Source organism: Sylvia atricapilla, chromosome 11 (genome assembly GCF_009819655.1).
Source record: "Sylvia atricapilla isolate bSylAtr1 chromosome 11, bSylAtr1.pri, whole genome shotgun sequence".
NCBI classification, from domain to species: Eukaryota; Metazoa; Chordata; class Aves; order Passeriformes; family Sylviidae; genus Sylvia; species Sylvia atricapilla.
This window is the reverse complement of record NC_089150.1, coordinates 1408955-1419285: the sequence shown is the minus strand read 5'-3', so window position 1 is coordinate 1419285 and position 10331 is coordinate 1408955.

Genomic DNA, 10331 nt, shown 5'->3' with positions numbered 1-10331 from the left:
TGAGTGAGTGTGTCTCTGCTGTCCCGGGTGAATAACACGAGTGAGTGTGTCTCTGCTGTCCCGGGTGAATAACACGAGTGAGTGTGTCTCTGCTGTCCCGGGTGAATAAGGAGTGAGTGTGTCTCTGCTGTCCCGGGTGAATAAGGAGTGAGTGAGTGTGTCTCTGCTGTCCCGGGTGAATAACATGAGTGAGTGTGTCTCTGCTGTCCCGGGTGAATAAAGAGTGAGTGTGTCTGTGCTGTCCCGGGTGAATAAGGAGTGAGTGAGTGTGTCTCTGCTGTCCCTGCCTCTCAGCCCGGCCCTGGCAAACCCTGCGCTGGTGCTGGCTGGGGACACGGAGCCCGTGTGGTACCCGGGGATGCTCCGGGCAGGGCAGAGAGCACTCCTCCTCCTCCTCCTCTGTGTAACCACAGCCCCTGAGCTGCGGGCCGGGCAGATGGGGCAAAGATAACAACGTGTCGCAAGGGCTGCGAGGCCACCGAGGCGGGCAAGGGGCGGGGAGGGTCGGGACAGCCCGGCCACGCCGCTGTCACCCTCGGGGAGAAGCCAGGGGCCTTTTTCTACGTGTGCCGCTTGTCCCCATAGTAACGGAGCGGGCTGCCACCGCAGCGCTCGGTGACATCCCTGGGCCCCAGGGAGAAGCCAAGGAGCTGCGTGCTCCGGATCCCAACTCCCCGGCGCTGTGCGGCAGCCTGCGGCCGGCTTTCCTCAGCTTCAGAGCGCATCAGGCTCTCAGTGTGTCTCTGCGGCCCCGGGAAGGCTCAAAAGTGTTGGTAAGAGGGCGGAAGGGGCAGGAGCTGGCCGGGTCCTTGTCCCCAGGATGGCCGTGTCCCTGTCCCCAGGATGGCCGTGTCCCTGTCCCCAGGATGGCCGGGTCCCTGTCCCCAGGATGGCCAGGTCCTTGTCCCCAGGATGGCCGGATCCTTGTCCCCAGGATGGTTGGGTCCTTGTCCCCAGGATGGCGGGGTCCTTGTCCCCAGGATGGCCGGGTCCTTGTCCCCAGGACGGCCGTCTCCTTGTCCCCAGGATGGCCGGGGCAGGGCCAGGCTGTGTGAGAAGCAGGAGCCCGTGTGCGGCTAAGACAGCAACCACACAGGGGTTTTCCGGGCTCCAGCGAGCACCTGGCCACTTGAGGTCAGGAGGCATCTGCAGCACGAGTTTTTTTTTTTTTTTTTTTTTTTTTTTTTTTTTTTTTTTTTTTTTTTTTTGCCAGCAGAGAGGCAAAAAGGTGTTTTGAAGGAGACCGGCAAGACAGAGATCTCTGCTCAGATCCTGGAGCCGCTGGGAAGATGAGTCAAAGGATTCCTGAAACAATTAGAGCCGTGAGGTGCAGCAGCAGCAGCAGCACATCCACCGTCAGCAGCTCTGCCAGGCGCCCTCGGCCAGTTGTTCGTGCTTTCCCTTTAATAAGGCACATTAGGCAATTTCCCATTTAAAAATGTTTATGGGAACATAGAAATAGTCGCTTATACAGAATTTGCCCGGCCCTTTGTGCACAGAGAGGCGGCGAGGGTGACTGGAATCGTTATAAATCTATGGAGAAAGCTCGAGATGGATGTCCCAGGGCGCCCTGGGGACTGAGTCCTGCCGGTGCCGGGAGGGGACACCTCCAGTGTCCCCCACACCAAAGTGTCCCAGGGAGCAGCACAGGGTCACCTCAGGGTGGTCGTGTCCCTGGGTGCCCAGCCACAGGCAGCGTGGGCAGGGTTTTCCCTCGTGTGATTTCCTGATGGCCGCAGGAAGAGCTTGCACACACCCGATCTGGATTTAATCAAAGGAATTTTTTTTTTTTTTTCATTTGCTGTCTTATGCGCTGACCACCAAACCACATCCTTCGAGCCTGAGCCCAGCACAGTGAAACAAAGACTAGCAAAAACTAGGCCAGGGCTTTTTGCTATGCATTTTTTTCCTTTTTTTTTTTTTTCTTTCCTATATTTTTTCTTTTTTATTTTTTTCCCCTTAGTGCATCAGCTGGGTGCAAAGCTGGCACACCGCTCTCCTCGTGCCCCTCTGCTCCCACACAGCCCCTTCCCAGGGCAGCCTGGCATTTCCAGCACCCCTGAGCCAGGCACTCGCAGCTCCACGTGAAACCTGGGAACCATCCAGATTATGTGCACTGAGCACAGCGTCAGTGGGAAGCAAATATAGAGGAATGATGAGTAATGACGTGCTGGCAGCCCATGTTGGGACCTAATAAGGCACAAGGTGGGGACTGTCCTTGGCTCTCAGGGGGTTGGTGCAGCCTGGCTCTGGGGTCAGAGCAAAGCACAGGGACCCCGGTGCTGGTGGGAGCAGTGGCCGTGCTGTGACACTGTCCCTGGCAGCATCCCACAGCATCCAGGGGCGAGGTGCCTGCGTCGGGAAGTTCTCACGTTCACAGAACAGAGAGCAGCTTTATTGTTGTATTTTGCAAACCAAAACCAGCCGGGAGTTTCTGAAGCGTCTGCCATCCCCGCAGAGAGCTGTTTAGTCATGCCTGGTGTGTGTGCATGTGAGACAGTGAGGGGAGGGAGGCTCGAGGACTTTGCAAAGATTAAAGATTTATGCTGACCCTTGAATCTGATCCAAGGCTACTAATCTGCCCTGATCCTATCATCTGCTCAGGGTGGATCTATTTCACTTTCCTTTATGGTGCTCCTGACTCATTCCACTCCCACTCCAGGCCAGTCCAGTGGGAATGGGAAGCTCTACCACATATTTGTTTGGGTTTGCATTTAAAGCTCTGGACCTGCAGTGGGTGCAGCTCATAAAGGAAACCAGCGTGGATAAGATATGGGTGAGCTGAATGCTTGGAAACCACTCCCAAACACAAGCTGAAGCAGTTTGAAATCAAGGTGGAGTGATGTACCGAAGGCACAATGCTTGGCACCTACGCCCAGCGTGTGAGAAAGGCATTTAAATCCAAGGTGGTGAGGTAGGCAGGGCATTCCCCGTGCTCCTGATGGCACAGCCTGTGCCTCGCAGGGCGTGCAGTGCCAGGGCACCGGGTACCCACCCCTCCACCTGCCCTGTCTGGCCCTGTGCTTGGCAGGAAGAGAAACACCTGAATGTTCTCCGAGGGAGCCAACCCTGGCCGAGGCAGGCATGGTGTGGGCAATGGAAAGGTGCTGGAAAGCCCCTCCGTGGGCCTGCAGGAAGCTGTGCCAGGGGTTCTGCTGCTGCCCTGGCACTGCTCCCCATGGGAGAGGCTTTGTTTGTGCTCCATCACCCTGGGCTGAAATGTTCCCCGTGGCTGCTGGGGCTTTAGGGTAAAAAATGTGTGGAGGACAATACAGACCTGATTTTTCGGAGGGCAGAAGAAATCTCCTCTGCCTTCACAATAAAAGAGAGTGTGGCAGAAAGAGAAAGAGGAGCTTTCCACCCCTCACAGCTCCTCTCTGCTGCAGCCACACGTGTCTGGAGGAAGGCTGGGGATGCCACCGCAGCCTGGCCTGTGTGCCAGGAGGGCTGGGGTGGGTGACACGCACCGGGCAGCCCCGGGCAGACGGGCAAACAGGATCAGTCACACGGGCCTGGCCCGCGGCTGAACTGACCAGGAGATGGAGTGTGCTGTATCCTATTTCAGATCCCCTGGGACATCCTGTTCTCCTGATAACTGATGATATGTAAATATAGCAAATGCAAAGCCAGGCACTTTCCTAGGGTGCCCGGCCCAGGCTGCTTATAGAGCAGGGCTGAGCCTCAGCTTGGGAACACCCATCTGCAACTGCCACACAGGCATCAGGCTTTATTTTTAGTTTAAAACCAAGTTCCTGTTTGTAGGGCCAGAAGGGTTACAGGAAGAAAAATTATGAAGTGGGATCATTTACTGCTATTTTCTTTTCACGTGTCCTTCCTTCCTTCCTCCCTCCTGAGAAATGGGATGTAGCACATCGCTATTCCAGGCTGTGGCGTTCGCTGGTTCCTGCTCCCTCCGAAGAGGCCCATTAAGGCTCGTGTAACAAAAGGCTCTGTCCTCAGTGCCCCTCCAATTACCCCTTGATTCCTATCGCTGCACGGAGGCGTTTATCTCACAGAAAGGAGAGGCCGGCCACCGCTGCCTCACAGCTCCTTTCTCCCGGAGCAGAGCTTTGGGGTGACGGGCAGGGCACGGGGATCCCTCACTGGCCCATCCATCCCTCATCCCTCCATCCTTCCATCCCTCCATCCATCCCTCCATCCATCCCTCCATCCCTCCATCCATCCATCCATTCATCCATCCATCCATCCATCCCTCCATCCCTCCCTCATCCCTCCATCCATCCATCCATCCATCCATCCATCCATCCATCCATCCATCCATCCCTCCATCCCTCCATCCCTCCATCCATCCCCGTCCTCCCCGTGCCGCCAGCAGAGCCAGCAGCCACGGGACTGAAGGAAACAATGGGAAGTATTTGGTCAGGTCAGCCAAAGGAGCCTCTTTAATGAGCCAAGCGGAGCACTAATTAGTCTGGTGCTCAGCCCCTTCCCCAGCCCCGTGGCTCTCCTGCAGGAGGGGTCGCCGTGCGAGGGGAGCAGCGGGGATGAGTTTGGCAGGTGCCTACGTGGGGTTTTTTCTCCTTCCCGTGGCCTGTTAGGGGAAGGTAATCCCGAGCTGACAGGAGGGAGACTGCGACGGGAATTCCCAGCTGAGAGGTTTCGAGAGCGGTGGGAGCTTTGGCGTATGGATTAGGTTGCTTATATACACTATAGTGTGAAGGAAACAGGCGGTTTTGCTAATTCCCTTGCACTTTGGTTTAATAAAGTAGGATTTGTCTGGTGGGAAAGTGTAACAGTGGGATTTGAGCTGTGTGAGTCTCATGACTGGTGCTTGCCTGGCTGGGTGGGAAGCAGGGAAGCGTCGATTGCTTTCTGTCTCTGCTGTGTTCTCGTGTTTTTAAACATGATTGGAGTGCCCACAGCTTCGGATGAGCTTTATTTGGGATTAGTTTATTTAAAAAAACATCCACATGCAGATACTTGCACTGAATTCTGTTCTCCAGAGCTGCAGTGCCCCGTGTCTTGGGAGAACCAGGAGTGCTGGGTTTGTCAGCACCTTGTGACAGAGACTCACGTGAACTGAGAGAGGATAAAGAGGGGGTGGCCAGGACGCAGGGGGAGAAGGGGTGAGTTAGTGTCTGCTACAGCCCCTGTAGGCAAACAAGATCCTTCTGCTTCTGGTTTTAATGAGAAAGGCCCCAATGGAAATTTGAAATCTGGATCTGCATCAAATCCTCAAAGTTCAGGGAGTTTAGAGCGAGGAGTTCGGTCCATTCCATCACTCGTCAGAGCTGTCTGCAAAATTCATGTCCCAATACTTTTTTTCAATCATAAATTCTGCCAGAGATGCGTGCTTGGACGTGAGATATTTTTCTTCTTTTTCATCCCTTTTGCTAATTTAATTCCCAGATCTAAATCAAGTTTTCCATCTCAGACTTCCAGGAGCTGGGAAGCCTTGTTTGCAGTCTGGGAAGCTCTGCCGTGCCCTGGATGGCGTGGTGAGGGGTTGGAAAGGTTCACCTGCCTGCAGGTAACCAAGGGCAGGGCAGGCCTCGGGCTCAGGCTGCTTTATTGCCAGAGCCCAAGTTTTGGGATGTGCCAGGGAGAAAATCCTTACAGTGCTCCTGCCCTTCTTTCTCTTTTATTAAGAGGATAAAACCCAAGCCACTTCTGGGACATGCACAAATATCCTCCTGATGAGGGCCCTGAGCAGGCAGGCAGATTTTCTGAGCAGCCTTGAAGCAGCAAGGCACAGCAGCCACATGCTGGGCTCTCCCTTATTCTTATTCTTTTCTGTTTTCTTGGGTGTACAATAAGAGCTAATCAAAGTGATGCTCTCCAGCAGGCTTTTGTGTATGGCATTACAGCAAAATCCTAAATTCCCCTTCCTGCTCATGCATACAAAGCAGGAAGAACTAGGATGGCTGCAGACTATTTTCAGATGATTTAGCCAAGGAGAAAATAACTGGATGGCTGGAAGAAGGAGCATTTGGTAGGAAATAACCTTGAAGCACAGCTCTGACATGATGGTGTGAAGTGCCCAGCTCCCTGACATGGCCCTGCTCCATGAAATGCCAACAGGGAAGGTGACTTCCAGAGATGACAAGGGACAATACAGACCAGCAGAGCACCCAAAATCCCGTGCAAGAGAGGCTGCAGAGTGGGCTGGGTGCTCCCTTCTGCTCCAGATTTCAGCACTGACATACACAAAGTTCCCCTGTTCAGTTCAGGGCCCTCCCCAGGTGCTGAGGCACCAGGTTGGGTTTGGCTGGTGTAAATCGGTGCAGCTCAGCTGGCTGGGCTCACCCAGGGCTCCTTGTGCCTGTGGATGTGTTGCTTCTTCCTCCACTAAAGTCAAAGGCATCCCCGCTCAGCTGGAGCGACTGGGATGCTCCTCGACCGCCAGGTGAGAGCGTGGGCAGCACGGTGACACCTCTGACAACACTGGGGACAAGTGCCCAGAGATGCTCCTGCAGGGACACACGGGACTTTGCTTCGTTCCGGGAGTCCATCTCCTGTGAGCAGCTCAGCGCTGATGACACCCCTTGCTTTGGATTTGTTCCCAAAAATAAAGAGGCAGATTTGGTGGACCCTGTGGTGCCCTTGTGCCAGGGGAGGGCTGGGTGTGGGTGCTGGCACTGCCAGCCCAGGAGATGCTGAGGGTGAGGATGGAGGTGAGGACACATCCAAAAGCTTTAGGGAAGCAAGGACGGCTTTGGTGAGGCTGCATCCCCCTCTGCTGGAAAATCCGAGCAAAGGCAGCAGAGCCGCTGGCCGAGGGCAAATCTCGAGAGGAAAAGGGGAAATCAACGTGCAAAGAGCAAAGTGAGGTCCGGGACACGGCAGCATCCAGTCTGGGCTCTGCTGGGGCTCATATCACGATGAGAGGGCTCTTGCTGGGGGGCTCTTTCTGGGGACGACCCTCTGCAGGAATTGGGGCACATCACATTTGTGCCGGGCACAATCCCACTTCCCAGCGTGGGAAGGGATCAGTGAGGCTGGGGCAGTCCCCGGTGGCTCAGGCTGGTCCTGCTGGCGTGGCAGAGTCTCACAGCAGGCAGAGAATCGTGGCTGGAGCCAAACAGGACTGCACAGACAGCTTCAAAACATTTGGTGGGACTGAGATACACATGGAAACCCGGACTGTGGGCACTGGGGTTTGTCGGGAAAGGGCTGCAGCACTGTTTGGATGTTGCCTGGCAGCTGGGAGGGAGCTCTACTTCAAAACAGGCTGGAGGAAATGCCTCCCCTGGCCTGGCACCGTGTGCATGGTGGGCAGCTCGTGGCTCAGTCTAACCCAGGACCTCCGAGGGGTCCCTGCTGTGGCCTTCCCAAGGTGCTGCTCCACTGGATCTGGTCATGCAGGTGTCTGTGCAGAGCTGGAGCCCAGGGCTCTGTGTCTGCCTTTCAGAGCCTCGTTTGGAGGCTGTTTGTGCTTGGACTGGGAGAATGGGTTTGTTTCCTCGTAGATGTAAAATCTGAATTACAGAAGGGGTGAAATGCGGTGACTGGGCTGGCCAAGGCCCTGACTGTGCACTAAATCTGCAAGCCCGGGCCTGGCTTTTGTGCAGGGGGCTCTGCAAGTGCCAAGGTCACTGCTAATAAATCTGACTGCAGGACCAGGAGAATTTTATTTAACTTACTGCTAACAGCAGGCTCCTTTTGAACTATCGTTTTTTTTCCCCCCCTGCTCCCTTCTGCTGATTCATGCTCCTGCTTCTTCAGCACTGGGAGATGCCAGCATTCCTAAAGGTCATCACTTGCATGCAGCAGCTCATGCTGGGGAGTGTTTGCCAGCACCTACGAAATCGAAATGCTAAAGTGCCTGCCATCATTTATATTTTCCCTGGCAGTGACAGACAGTTGCACGGCTTGCCAGCCGCCAAGCTGCCACGTTTCCAGGCTCCGAGGCTGCTCCAAGGTGAAGGAGGTGCAGGAAAAGTGATGCCTCCCAATGAACCGGATAGCAGGTCACCTTGAGCTCGGGGTTCTCACCTGGGCTCACCTGCAGGCTGCCCTCTCAGAGGTATGGAACCTCAGTGTCCGGGCACGCGTCCCTGTGACTTACACCCCAACCCTTCTGTCCCCCTGTGATCCCGTGACTCCGGGAAATGAGATCCTGCTGCTCACGTCAGGTCTCACGCAGGAATCATGCCGCTGCCTGCCTTGGCTCCCTGGGGAAGCAGAGCTGTGCTGCCACCTCCCTCCCCTTCCCTGCCTCCCCTGCCCACGCTGGAGAGGACCCGGCGATTTCCTGGGCTGCACAAAGAGGCAGGATTTTATGGCATGCGAACATCTCTGAGGAGATAAGCTATGGTTTAATTCTCATGGTGTCTCTCCCTCTTCACGGCAAAGGAATACTTCTGGTTTAGCTTAAGCGGTTAACAGCACAAATGACATGTTTCTTTTTCCAGGAAAGACGTGAGGAAGGCACAGAGGAATCCTTCCTTTGCCTCCTCGGGTTATTGAATGACTATTTATACTGTGGCAGTCCTGAAAATGCTGTATAAAATGTCAGGAAGACTATTACAAGCTGCGGCAGGTTTAGGAAGCAGTTATTTAATGTCCATCTCTTTAGAGGTGACCATTACCCTTTCCTTTAAGAGTCTGTAACATAAGAAGACACATATCTTGTATCTGCTATCATCTACCTCCGTTTCTTTTTGATATTATTTTCAGTGAGCCTTGAAAGAGCAGAGCTGGAAAGAGCTGCCTGCTGGCACACGTTTGTCCTCAGAGCCCTCAGATCCCCCAGATCCAAGAGCTTCTCCCTCCTTCCACAAGGGAGGATCCTGACCTGGGAGACACTCACAGTCTGTAAGAGCAATACCCAGCTGAATCCCAATTTTACCAATGTATTCACCATATTTACCGGCATCTATTTTACCAACACCCAGCTGAATCCCCGAAAGAAAATCAGCATCCAAACGAGCCGAGGGCACCAAGAGGGCACGTGTGTTTTCCTCCTTAGCTCGCAGACTGTGAACAAGTAGCAGAGCAGAATCTCGGAGCAATGTTCTCCCTATTTTTTGGCCGTGGCTCCTCGGCCGGCAGCAGGAGAGGTGTCACACAGCAGGCGCCTGCAACTCATCAAATCAATTAGTCCCTTTGTCTGCGGGAGGAGTCGTTAGCCAAAGACAAATGAAAGGAAAGTCCAGTAAGATATTCTATTCTGAGAGGAGCTGTCCTATTTTCTCACACTAATGACAAGCTCCGAAATCCGCGCACAACTTAGCTCGTTATTAGAACTAATTGGTGCCGGGCATTCCGTGCTCTCGGATAGGGCTAACCATGGGGATGAAATTTTCTGAGGTAATGAAGCAGAGAATGGATTAAGAACTTTCAAAGTGCAGTTCATATCTCAGCTTAATTGGAAGGAGTATATTAGTTGGCTTTTTTTTTTTTTTTTTTTTTATGGATACAAAGGAAAGCCGTGTTTTGGGGTGGAAAAGCACATGCACAAATGCTTTCCCAGCCACTGGGGAGCCGGGAATTTCTAATTTCAGTGTGGCAGCACACAGTTTGGTGGTTTTATACCCATCCCATTGTAATTGGGTTTTTTTACACCTGTTTTACACTGTTCTGAAGAGTAGATTTGTGACACTGGTTTTTTTTCTGGCTCAGAATTTTTTCTTTTTTTCTTTGTGAATTAGAACTTCTCCTTCTGCCAGCAGTGGAGAAGGAGAATCCTTTGCATGTAATCTGTGGTTCATATCCAGGCAGCCCAATCCATTCTTCATACATTTTCTTAGCTCTTTAATATTTGTAAAATAATTTGAGTAGCAAAACAGTAGCTCTTTTCCAACCTATTGGCAACCAACAAATAATCCTGTTTAATATCCATTAATAACCCTTAATTTGAGTTGTGGAAGTTTTACTGCAACATCATAAAAAACTCCTGAGGAAAAAGATTGTGCTTCAGGGGAACAAAAAATATTTCTCAGGCATCCTGTAGTTTCCTCATGATTTTTTTTTTCCTGCTGTATCTCCATTTGCTCCCTCCTGGCCTCACAATGCACAGGCCACTGCGTAACTCCTCAGAGAGCTGGAGCCACAAAATTTGTGAATTTGGATTTACTTTGACTGAGTATTAAAATAACCCCAGTTACAGTGACAAGAACCCTGGTAAATCACCCAAAAAGTCCATTGCAAAACGCATGCTTCCTGCTGGAAACGAAAGTGACCTCGAGGAAGTTGTGATAAATGCACCTAATGGAGCAGTTTGGTCAGTGTTATCTACTTAGAGTTTATTTGGCTCAAGCAGAAAGTAATTTTATTGAAGTCCATGCCAAAGGCAGGAATGTCTGGAGAGCATCTGGTGATGTGAGGATAACTGGGAAAAACGAGGTGAAGTCCTTAGGTTTTGGAAG